This window comes from Echinops telfairi, unplaced genomic scaffold (genome assembly GCF_000313985.2).
Source record: "Echinops telfairi isolate 266 unplaced genomic scaffold, ASM31398v2 ScPeMD7_7467;HRSCAF=8505_1, whole genome shotgun sequence".
Classification (NCBI taxonomy): Eukaryota; Metazoa; Chordata; class Mammalia; order Afrosoricida; family Tenrecidae; genus Echinops; species Echinops telfairi.
Genome location: NW_022111368.1, coordinates 35,788,888 through 35,802,052, shown reverse-complemented (window position 1 = coordinate 35,802,052; position 13,165 = coordinate 35,788,888). Strand labels below are relative to the sequence as shown.

At 42.0% G+C, this 13,165-nt stretch overlaps 1 protein-coding gene across 4 annotated transcripts in view; it reads right to left on the bottom strand.

The window, feature by feature from the left end:
• The window catches only part of CTNNA2 (catenin alpha 2), a 1,370,089-nt gene that overhangs the window by 906,238 nt on the left and 450,686 nt on the right, over nucleotides 1-13,165 (bottom strand). Inside the window, exon 1 of one of the 4 annotated variants that reach the window (XM_045283855.1) lies at nucleotides 2,902-2,921. The exons of the other annotated variants lie outside the window; for them this stretch is intronic. The gene's annotated coding sequence lies outside the window, so the exon portion shown is untranslated. Of the gene's footprint in view, nucleotides 1-2,901; nucleotides 2,922-13,165 lie in introns of those variants that run through there. 4 annotated transcript variants of the gene reach the window in all.

Sequence of the window (13,165 nt, the reverse complement as noted above, 5' to 3'; positions counted from 1 at the left end):
TAAATCATAAACGGCAGTATTACGACTGTTGCCATGAGGAAAAGGAAGATGTAAAATAAAATTGCTCCTATAAAACGGAACTTTCAGGGAGGGCATAGATCAAAAAGATGTTAATTAAAACATAAAGAAGTGGGCATCTGCTACTTTTTTTATTATGTTTGATACTTTTGATCAACCTGCCATCTAAACCAACACAGCTTCATTCATTTTCTTGCCTAAGTAAATACCAATTAACCTAAATGCTTATTACTAATTGCTAACATGCAACTCTTAATCTCGTTTTTTTACAGTAAACACAGCTAACGCTTTCATTTTGTCTATATTTTGTTATGTTTTCATGCCACTGAGAATTGGTGCTGCATATCATTCACTCCCTCACCCCTCTACCCTCTCCAACATCCCACTCAGTGTAAGAACCGCTGGCTTAACTTCCCCACCAGTTATCTCCCTTCTGCACATGGCAGCCTGTGTAAGGCAGGTACTGCATGAGTTTAAATTAGTAAAAATGGGTATGGATTTGTGGTAGCACTTTATCTCTTCAAGCGCTTTGCTCTAGAGTGGCAGCAATTACCTGACGTGAAAACTGGCCACTCCTTACTGTCTGTACAATATTGTGTAAAACTTAATTAAGTAGGGCAGAGGCATGGAATGATGCTAAGGAATAAGAAAAGATTTCTCCACTCCCGCGCCAGCTCATTTCTGCATGCTTCCCTTCCTTGCTAGAGCCGATTTCGAATGAATAATTCTTTATAGAGAAACATAAAGAGTGGTCTGTCAGGAATGACTAGTTCTTCCTATCTAGCAATTACTTTAAAATGAAACTGGCCTGTGTACAACTGCTCTTTGTGTCATTGTAGATAGTCAACAACAAACAAAAAGGTGGTACAGGGGTCAAGGGTCTGGTGTGAACCAGCTGGTTGACAGTGCAAACTCACCCAGCAGCCCTGCGAGCGGAAGACGTGGGGGATGCATCCCACGGCAAACCCTGTGGCCCAGGTCTGCCCGGTCACGTGGAGAAGGTGCCAGTGGACCCTGACCCACCAGCACCCAGCAACACGAACGAGCACAAAAAAAAGGCACATTAGACTGAAAACGACAATCAAGAACAGACCATAGAATGGGACTGTTGACCTTAATAAAAGAAACAGATGGAAAAAAAAAAAAGTTACTGGCAATGGTCTGGGGCCAAAAAAGTTTTGGGCCAAAAAACTAGTTTATGCCTATTTTTGAATAGAGATTTCACCAAATGATTAACTTATTTTTTTAAAAAATCTGTTAATCTGACTACATTATGTTACTGTGGTCTGACTGTAAAAATATAAAACTGCAAAGTCCAGTGGGGCTGGGTGTGGGAGGGGGACGCACACACAGGAATACCTATGTGGTACGCCATACATCAGAATCAATTTACTCAGAGTTGAATGGTCGTCATATGTAACAATGGAGACCGCAATGGGTTTTATGATAAGGATTTTCCAGTTTCATTAATGAAATACTGAAAGAAGACATTTGGGAAAAATATATTTTCATATAAGTTTTAATTTTTATTTATTTATTTTTAAACATATCATATTTGTTTTCTATTTGAAACCTTGGTATCAGCTCCTCCTAAATAAGCTTTTTTAAATAAATCTACGAAAATGGTGTAGATACTATGTTTAAAACCCATTACTCATTATTATTACATAATCATTACTGCCTCAACTAACTTTCCCATGTAAATGTGGTTCTGTAACACATAGACTGAGGGGTTTGGTGCTGTATTATTGTGCTATGAACTCAAACTTAGGATACAGGAATGAGCCATGAAGAAAACCGGAAAGGCATGCGCTTTCATATATTACCGAAGGTGGCCTTGGACAGATGGTTCCCTCATGCACATTAACACTGTCTGAAGGGGCAGGGGGACAGGAGGGTCCCAGGATGTAGAAAATTTTGTGACTCAGTGAAATATAGATGGTACTTCCAGATGGGATGGCCATGAAACCCTAACAAAGCAGTGTAACAACGCAAATGTTCTGACAACAAGGAAGTGTAGATTGTACTCCCAGATGGGAAGGCTATGAAACTCTGAGAAAATAATGTAGTAATACCATGTTCTGACATCGAGAATGTCGTATAAAAGCCCCAACTTTATGGGAGAGAGCAACGCAGTCTTTGAAAGATCCCATGGTTTTTACGGATCGGTCAATAAACTGAATGCTGAGTCTCACCCTGTATCTGTGATGGTTGGCAGCACCTGGTAGCTGCACCTGCAGTTTGGGACTGGTAACCAAAGCTGTAATAAACATGGTGCTGACTCACAACAGGGGGCGGATTAAGGTGCTTTAAGTTTTACTTTAAGAATTTGAGAGGACAAGTTTTATTTATTTGTTTGTTTTTACATTTAAAGCTCTCTGGAAAGAGAGTAAGAACACATATAGGGGCTTATCTAAGGAGTGGCCGGCACAGCCCTTGCCCTGGGCATCCCTGGAAGGGGGCGGCCACCGAGCAGTTTCTGTTAACCCTGTTAAAGCCCACCATCCTTGCTCAAGCATCACTCTACTTGGGTGCAGAACAAGAATGCCTTTCACTGCGATCACATAATTATGTTTAAGATTTTTAGGGGACTGAGGATTCATGAGGCAATAATATCCCTTAAGCGCCTCTTAAAAGGAACCCTAACCAACCTGTGGGTTAGCTGTTAATCTGTTAACTGAAATGTTGGTGATTCAAAGCCACTCACGGCTCCTCAGGAGAACCAATAGTCTGCTTGCTCCCCGAAAGATTCCAGTCACGAAAACCCTGGAGGGGGTTATATGAGAGAAATGAACTCCTTGGCCGTGGGTTTGGGGGTTTGGTTTCCGTGTTTGAAATCTTTCTTTGGCAATGTCTTTGAAATGGAAAGGTTTATATACTTACTGTCTCGAACGATCTTTCTTGAAGTCACTTTCTGTATTTGTTGACTGAGTGCTGCAGACTCAAGGGCAATTGTGTGTGGGGTCCTCGTTCCCTGGGGCCTTCAGGTACTAGGAAGTCCCTCAGACTTGCACCTGCTCAAATCCATTTACTAAATGGTCCCACCTCAACCCAGAAACCGGGGAAGACTTCAGGGCATTTCAACCTTCAGCATTTTGAAGAGAACAGACAAGATTGAAAAGCTGAAAAATCCATCAAATATAGGATTCATCAGTGTGTCTTTTCACAACATTTTCTTTCTCCTTTTTAACAAGCACCACAGCTTTTTGCTAATTGTACTGAAAAAATAGCATTTGGGGAGAACACATTGGGGGCAGGGGCGGGGGGTAACTGTTACCCTATGTAAGGTGACCAGATCTTAACATTGGTAAAGTGGGACACCATTGATAAAACTCATATCCTGGCGAAATAGCCACACAGTAGCTGAAAACTGTATACTCTAGCTTGTGCATTCTTTCCAAAATTCGGGAGTTTTAAAAAACGCCACAGGACACGGGACAAATTGTTCAAAATCGGGACTGTCCCGCCAAAGCGGGACGTCTGGTCACCTTACCTTTATGCCTATTTCTTTCTGCTAGTTGCTCCCCTTCTTTCCTGGGATAATCTGAACAATCTCCAGAGACCCCAGCCCAGAATCCACCTTACAGTTAGTGGAATCTAAGGCAGCTCTCTGGAGCAATGGTAATGCAGTGAGACAGCCCCCTTCTTTCAGGTGCACCTCGTCCACAGCCACCACCTGTGTGTCAGCGAAGGTTCCTGTGTTGTGATGATGCTGACCAGGTGCAGATGGAGCTTCCAGAGTAAAACCCACTAAGGAAAAGGCCAAGTAGTTAAAAAGACCAGCACTCTACTTCCAAAAATCAGCTAAGAACACGCTGTGGCTCACAACAGAACAGTCCGATTCTCAACTCAGCATGAGGATGTGGCAGGACCTGGCAGCATCTTGGTTCCATAGAGCAAGGTGTTGCCCTGATTTGGAATGAACACGAAGGTAACTAATAACAAGAACAAGCAAAGTAGTTATCTCGTCATCAGAAGCTGGACCCGCAAGAGAATCCTCTACTAATACCATGTGGAGAAGCTTACATTAACACAAGTTAGGAGTCCTCACGGTGAGAATCATCTTTTCCCTAAGTGTGACTTTGGTCTCTGCTTGGGATTTCTCCTCTTCCTACAGAAGGAGCCGTCTCTCTGCTTGCTCCATGCCGTCATCAGACAGTCTTTGAAGTCTGGTGGGCACTATGGTGGGTATGGCCTGGGGGGAGCAGGTAGCATGATCGCATCTATAGCTGCTCACAAGCATTCAGTCTTCAGCCCTCCATTTTTCCCTACAGCTTTGCTCGGGAACGTTTTAAACAGCGAGTTTACAGGGAAGACCTTCAGCTACCCCTCTCCAAGCAGGTTAGGAGAAATGAAAATAACTAGCAGTTGTGAGAGCCTACGTGGGCCGGCAGGAGCTCTGATGAGGTAGCGGGTTACACATGGGACGGCCAGCCAGCAGGTGGCTGTTCACACTCACCAGCCTCTCCACAGGAAAGAGTGGAGGCTGTCTTTATGATGAAACCCCCACAGGCAGTGCTACTCAACTCAGCGGCAATGAATTTGGACCATGTGCTGCAAAGGTCCGTAGGTGGCACAAATGACGCACTTGACTAAAGGTGGGCTGTCCAAAACCATTCAGCAGTCCTGTAGAAGATATGATTAGCACAATCCCCAGGAGTGATATCTTTACTCTCATTTTCCAGATAAGCAGAGGTAGGGAGGAAGGGTCACATGTGAGGATTGAGACGACGTTGCTCCTCTGGGCTGACACTATGCAGTCCCGTGGGAGAAAGACAAGGCTTTCAACGCCTGGAAAGAGTTAGTTTCCCAGGGCCCACAGGGGCAATTCCACCCATAACTACTGTGTTTCCCCGAAAGTAAGACATCCTCCGAAAATAAGACCTACTTACAGTTTTGCCTCTCGCTGAAATACAAGGCACCCCTGAAAATAAGGCCTCCCCTGAAAGTAAGGCCCCCCCATTCCCCCCTTCAAGCAACCGTAACTCTGGCGTAGCGGCAGGCGCCACAGCGCAGCTCACTGTTGGCTGCAGTGTAGCCGGAGCAGACAGGAAGTGCGAGGTCTCTTAATAAAACAATAAACAATAAATGTGTAGCGTATTCTTCTTCATGGAAAAATAAGGCATCCTCTGAAAATAAGACCTAGCGCCTCTTTGGGAGCAAAAATTAATATAAGACACTGTCTTATTTTCAGGGAACCAGGGTAGGAGTTGGAATTGACTGCGCAGTCTTGAGTTTTAAATGCAATCTAATTGTCCACTAGGTGGCGAAAACGGCTAGGTGGCTGAATCAAACCCACTCACAGGCACCTCCCGGAGAACAGGCAGAGAGCAGTTTCTTCCTGGAGGGTCACGGCCTTGACACTTCTAGGGAGCACAGCTCTAGACTGCACACACGGAGTTGCCACGAGTCAGAAGCCACGACAAATCGCCACACTGTCCACCCGCACACACGTCTACCGTGGGTGGGCAGCCCGGACAAGTACTGGTCTCAGTTACACTTGCAGACAGGCGGGATGCAGTCAGGCTCACAGCTTGCTTTGTGATCAGTTTATTGACGTGTGTGCATGTGTGTGCAACCATCTCCCTGCAGATCTGTGGCTCACTCATGTATGTAATCGGAAAAAACACAGGCTATCAAATGATTGGAAGAGTAAGCTCTGAGACTCAAGGGGCGACAGTTACATTTCTGGACTACTCTACTGGAGAATACATTTGGGGGGTACTTTAAGAAGTTTGATTGGAGATACATACAAATTAGTTTAGTTTAGTTGAGCAGGGGCAGCGGTTCGCTGTGTGTATGTACAGATGACAGTGTGTGCGTTCACGTCACCACGTCTCCCTGTGTCGGATTAAGTCCCGGAACACTTCGGTGGCTACCACGGACATGTCCAGCATGGTAGCATGGGAAGCAAATGAGAAGGCACACGATAAGTAAAGTCTACTAAGACAAAATGTTCTCAGCGAAAGTCAGGCTAAAGAGTTAAACGTTTTAAACACAGATGACAAAAAAGAGCTTGTTTGGTTTCCAAATGTTAAAGTATGACTAATATATAAGCAAATAAATAACCAAGTCATACTTTCCATCACACATCTAGACAAATTAGAGTATGATAATCAATTCCATCTATATTCACCGTGAAATTTGTATTAATTATTTGAAATAAAGGAGAACACATGCCCCCAAACGATCAGCAGGGCTTTCGCTGTATGACACCAATGCACAAATAACACTAACCTAAAAGTCTGCTGGAAGCAGATTCCTCATTGTCTAGTTTTAGATTCCTGGGTTGTGGGCCAGAATACATCTTTAACTTGTTCTGTATGTATTTATGTGCAGACAGGTTAAGAACGCGCGCCGTGTTGCTTCATTGTTCTGTTTGCCCACCAGATGTCAGTGTAGGATAAGGAATTCTACAGCATCGTACCTTGCATGTTCCCAGAAAGGTTCAAACTAGAACTGTTAGGATTAGCAGCTGTTCAGTGGGCTTAGCTGCTTTCAATTTGGTAACGTGCAAAGAGCACATACATTTGGAGGAATTCATAGGAGACGATATAGTGAACAGCTGTACATTGCTGGGCCCTAATAATGCTTCGTTATTAATAGTACAATTTACCAGTTGGAAAAAAAATCTGCTTCTAGTTTTTCAAGAAGTGTGTCGAAAAGTTTGTCATTTAAATTAAGTGAAGAGTGTGCTAACACAGAGTAGAGTGTCAAAATAAATGAGAGAATTTCTATATGTTGTAGAATTGTTTTGTGGATGGTTAGAATATATGATAGCAGCATCAGTTACTAGGCATTTATTAATCGTACCGATGGCTATGTATGTGAATTAAGGGACCAAGATTTCACAATAAGAATTATGAAAAGTCTTGGTTTTATTAATCAACTAAACCAATATGAACAGGAAAAGGGCAGTTAAATCTATCCCTGCCATGTGGTTCATCACATACATAGGTTCCTAAACCCCTCTGGCAATTAAAAGCTATTGCACATAATCCAGGATAAAGCCCCTTAGGATATTCCAGCTGGGAAAGGTGTGGTACCAAGGACTTTAGGAAACACTGGATTCCTGGTGCATCTCTCCCCATTCTTTAATCCCATCTCCACCTTGCAGTCAGAAGCATCTTTATAAACACAAATCAAACAGAGCCATTCACAAGTTTACTTCATTAGCCATCAGATTTGAAATGCCTTCAGGTAAGGCCCAAGCCCTTCAAAGACCTACAACGCTCTCTAGGATCTACATCAGCAGAGTCATTTAGCATGATCTCTCACACACACCTGCACCCAGAAGAGATCATGTTATGCAAGTTTCTATAAAATGATGTTTTTGTGCATGAGAAACACTCCTTCGTGCCCTTTCAGGTTAATTACTACAGATCCTTTAGACTTGACTCATGCACCACTGGGCAGGAATTTTATGGTTTCACACTCCACGATTTACCTCCATCTCTCTGGGACTGGATTAAGTGCATACTACTCTTGAGAAGCATCTCAGAAGAAATAATTCCCAAAGTATTATTCATTTTAATAAAAAAGGAAAGAAAGAAAGAGCCAAGTGGTTTCCTTCTGGAAAATCAGCCATTGAACACCCTGTGGGCACAGATCCACTCTGACACACACAGGTTCACCAAGAGTCTGAGCAGACCTGATGGCAATGTTATTTTGGTTTAAATATATAGAAGTGCATACCATCGGATTCATGCACTGAAGTAACGAAAGCTGTTCACTGGCATCTCCTCCCGGACACATTGCTCTCCATTGTTGTCACATTACCTGGCATATGGTAAGCTCTCAATAAATGACCTGAAACTATCATGATAAATATATATATATATTTATCATGATAGTGATAAATATCATATATATATATATTTTTTTTCTTTCTTTCTAAGAGATAGCACACTGAAATTCTCTGAGCAATCGAGTCTCACTGACTTAGCTATCTGCAGAGCTTGGAGTAGTAGCCAGACACGTGAATTCAAACTTTGGACCCTTTCCAATCATCCAGATTGCTCCCAAGTGCCCTTCCAGAGAATATTTCATAAACATACAAACCAAATGAAAAGAAAAACAGCCTGCTATCGTCAAGTTGATTCTGACTCATAAGAACTCTATGTACAGAGTCTGAGATGATACATCTTTACAGGGGCACGTAGCCTCATCTTCCTGCTGGGGGACGCTGGCGGGATTAAGCTGCCTACTTAGCTAGTAGTTAGTGATGCCAAATCAACTCATACCACCTGGCAAACATGTAAAACTCACTGCCATCAAGTTTATTGCAACTCACAGGGCCCTGCAGGACAGGGTAGAGCTGCCCTTCTGGGTCTCTGAGACTGTCTCTTCACAGGAGTAGAAAGTCCCATCTTTCTCCAATGGGGCAACTGATGAGTTTGAACTACCAACCTTGAAGTTCATAGCCCAATGCATAGCCCACTATACCACAAAGATAATTTATTAAAAAGTATTAATTAAATGCACGGAGGAAAAGTGAATGCATAAAATTAACTGTGTGTGTGCCAATCACTGAAAAACAAATTAGCATGAGCGTAAGTAGAAATTCCCTGAGCCTGCCTATTCCATCTCTTAGGTAGTGGAAGTAGGACTCGGGGATTGCTTTGTCCATGCAGAATGGTTCTTGATTTGCTTACTGGCTTTCTTTTTGCTGTATTTGGACTCTTTCTTGCTAATTGCTTTAAGACATGAGGGCCGCAGCTGGCATTTTCTGCATCTTGTGTGCACAGCATTTTTGTAGGTCCTTCTCCCTTGAACCCCAGTCTATGATACAGGAAACTCAGAATCTTCCTTATTAAAAAAGAAAAAAGGGGTACCCAGGTAACTGCAGTCAGGTTGATTTTATAGAAAGACAAGGAAATAAGGGCTGATATAAACCTCCGCAGTGAATCATTATATTAATGGTCACAACAAAAAGAAAGAGACAGATTCATCCAGAGCTCACTGCCACCATAGCAACTCACAGTGACCCTATAGGTTGGGCATGACAGAACTGCCCAAGCTGAACGCACGTTCAACTTATCACAAATGGAGGCAACTTTAAAGAGAGGATGGTGAATGGTGTCAATTTCAATTTTTCCAAAGGATTGTAAGCTACAAAATACATTTCAAAATAAAGGTTTCCAAACAAGAGATTCTCTTAACTTCAATCAAATTTAAAAACCAAATGATATAAAGTAAACCTAAACAAACCAAAAAAAGCCAAAAACTCCCTGTAGGAATAGCTTTTAATTTTTCTCTCTCCTAGAATTCTCAAATGTTTTCTCATGGCTATGACTGGCATTATAATATGATTAACTTTTGATATTTAAATTGTATTTATATTTTCATTACTTTATATAGTTCAGTATTCCTTAGGAGAGTGCTTCTCTCCATATAATTAACACCTCAAGCTTCCATATTTGAAATACAGGGCTTTTTTTTTCCATTGATGGGTAATCTTTTTATTCTTGTTGGATCATTAAATACTCGATAATTTCAAGTTTTTAAAAGACATTTTAACATCATTCTTTTGCTTCATAAATTACTATCATCCGGTAGGTAAGGTAACAGTGCCAGAAAATAGGTCGCCAAGAACTAAATCACAATGATAACTACTCCTAAAATAAGCGAGCCTATGAGTTTAGAGAAATGCACACAAAAACATGGAAGGAACTGTTACACATTGGGTTGCTAAAGGCTAGGTTGCCAGCTCAGCCCCCGAGCTGTTCCGCTGAATAAAGATGAAGCTGGCTATTGGTTCTTACAAAAAGCTAGAGTTTCAGCAACCCTAAGGAATAGCTCTACCTAGGTCTTATCCTGTCACTATGAGTCAGGATTGATTCACTAGCAGTGGATTCAGTTTTGGACCATATTTAGTCAACTATTAACCGTAAGCTATTTCTATACTTTATTCCCATATGGTTGTTTTTACACACTTGTGACTATGAATATGAAGTGTGTTTTATGTTCAATTTTAGGTGTGTACACTATGCTAAGGTGCTTTGCTGGTGCTGTGCTTAAAATGCTCACTTTTTAACCAGAGTTAGCAGTTCAAATCTACCAGGTACTCTACCAGAGGAATAGGAGGCTGTATATTCCTCTAAAGATTTACAATCTCTCCCTCCCTGCCCCCCCCCCCCAACTATCATGATCCCAATTCTTCCTTACAAATCCGGCTAGACAGAAGGATGTACACTGGTACAGATAGCAACTGGAAACACAAGAAGAGCTACAAAGGACATGCCAGGAGAGCTTCATGTGTCCTTGGGAAAGAAAACCGGGGTCTTTCCCCAGCATGAATCGAGAAAGAACACATACCCCTAGTGCTGGCACCCTGAATTTAGACTTCCAGTCTCTGAAATCTATTTGTTAAAGGCACTCACTTGTGATTTTCTGTTAAAGCAGCATAACCCCCCAAAAATGAAACTCACAGCCATGGATTCAATGCTAGCTCCTAGCAACCCAGTCAGTGGGGTTCTGAGACTTCACGGGAGTGGGAAGTCTCATCATTTGCCCATGGAGCAGCTCGGGGTCTCCAACTGCAAACTGTATGGTCAGCGGCCAGGTTCATAACCGCCACTGCACCCCCAGGGATCCCAAGTGGCACTACTGTGTCTATGAATTTCTATAGCAGACAGCTTTGTGGGTATAATTTTTCACCCTCTGAAAAATAAAACTTTAAACATTAGATAATATTTTGTTAGATACATATATGTGTGTATATATGTATACATATATGTAGATATGTATATCTAGATACATATGTATATGTATAGGCATAGTCTCATCCATGTTCACATGCAAGAGAAGGTGAAAAGCACTATTGCTGCTCGGACTCCAGGCATCCATACATAGGTTATTCCACACTGTCCATATGCACACAGAATACAGGCCACCGAGAATGGAGTCTGAGTTATAGATATTCATAGGAGTGATTAACCTGTCATTTAACTGTATGAATATAAAAATACCAAAATCTACCTTATCTTTAATCCATTACTAGATCATATCTGGAGTCATCGAATGGCTGCAGACAAGTTCTCTCATTAGAGTGTTTTAAAAAAAAAGAAGAAGAAGAGAAAGAGGTACAATGAAAACAGGGGCTTCTGAGGTGATGTCAGGCCAGTTGAGGCCAGTCCCGAGACTCTACTGGGGGGATTTGTAGCGGGTAATCTTGACAGGTTTTCTCAAAAGACAGGAGATGGCCAATGGTGTTTTTTTTAGGCATTTTAAGAAAATTCAAAACTTCAATTAAGAGATATAATCCAGGAAAGTAACATTGAGGATCCCTTGCCCCCAACATGACAGGGTAGTTGCTCCTTCTTTGAACGTAGCGATTGCTGTCCTAGGAACATTTCACTGGGAAACCTCACTCCAGGCACCCTGCAATCCTGTTGTTGCCCCTGCAGAATTCCTGTTTCCAAATTTCAGAGCTTTTGAAAGGACCACCATCTGAGTCACCAAGGACAGCCAAACTGCTGTGTTGACACTGTGTAAAATGAACTCTCTAGAATCCTTCAAGGAAGGCTTAGAGACATTGAAAATTCACCTTCAGAAATGTACAGACCTACATGCAGGATACATTAAGAAACAATAGCTGTGTGATATTATTGTTTACTGAAGTTCCTGTGATTATGTAGATAAACTTTTTGGCTACCATTGTATATAGCAAGCTATTAATTTTTAATATACTGGGTTTTGTTGAAATCATTATGTTTTATAATGATACTTTTGACAGTTACATGTATGTAAGAATCCCCACCAGCCTTATTTTTGCATCATGAGAAGATAATTTTGCAGCATGAGGATAAGGGAAAAATTAAAAGTTTAACCAATGGCCATAAAAGTACTTCTCGAATAGATTGTCCCTACAGGGCATTAAGTTTGATTTTATGAATATAAGAATTTTGTTTAACACTACACTAATGCTGAAACCATTGAATTAAGAAAGATAAAGAGGAGCTGATACCAAGGCATCAAGTAGAAAGAAAATAGTTTGGAAATGATGATGGCAATATATGTACAAATGTGTTTGGTACAATTGATATATGGATAATTATAAGAACTGTAAGAGCCCCCAATAAAATTATTTATCTTTTTTTTTTTTTTTTTTAAGAAAGGAAATGGCCTGGATGCAGACAGGAAAGCTGGGGTGGTCACACTCTTGAATCGAAGGTGACAGCAGCTGACAGGTTTGAATTATCCCTTCAGGGTGGTTTATCAATCCCTGGACTCCAGTGGGTTATGCTTTGAGCTGCTCACTACAGTGTCAGCGATTCAAACCTACTGGTCACTCCATGGGAGGAAGATAAAGCTGGCTACTCCTGTAAAGATTTAAAGTCTCAGAAACCAAAAGGGACTTCTAACTCTACCCGAAGAGTCACTGTAAGTCAGAATCAACTGCATGGCAGAGGGCTGGTCGACAATTTAATTGTCTACTATTGTGATTATAAAATAAATGATAATGATTAGAATACAAATGTCTCAAAATATGACTTGGTATCCTCTCTTAATTTTAAATAACTCCCTTTCATATAATACTTTTGCCTTTGAGATTATCTGTGGTTTACTAGTCTAATTGTTCAGCCATGTTTAATTTGAATGCACACTTACAATGAATGTGGCATTAGCATGTTGGTGAAGAAAGTAAACATGACACGGACGGCCAGAAGAGCAAACAAACGCATCTTGGAAGAAGTGCACCCCCAATTCCCCTTAGATATGAGGCTGGCAAGACAACGTCTCAAGCATTTTGGAAATGTTGTCGGAGGTATTCAACCCTGGAGAAAGAGGCGATGCTGGGGAGAGGGTCAGCAGAGAGGGCACCCTTCTCGAGAGAGAGTAACAAAGTGGCAGCAACAAGGAATTCAAATGCAGGAAAAGATGGTGAGGGTGGCACCAGGCCTGGCAATATGTCTTCTGTTGAAAAGAAACTGGGACTCAGCACTGACACAATAGCCCTGACAGAAACCACCACAAACTAGCGCCTGTCAATCACCTAATCACCGAGCCGCAGTGCAGAGTGGGTCGTATTATCCAAAGTCTCCCCAAAGGAAGGGAGAGGACGTGAACCTCCCCGTGTCCTAGTCTGATGCCCCTCACCTAGCCCAGCACTGTCAGTGCACACGCCGGCCTCTTGGCGCACCCC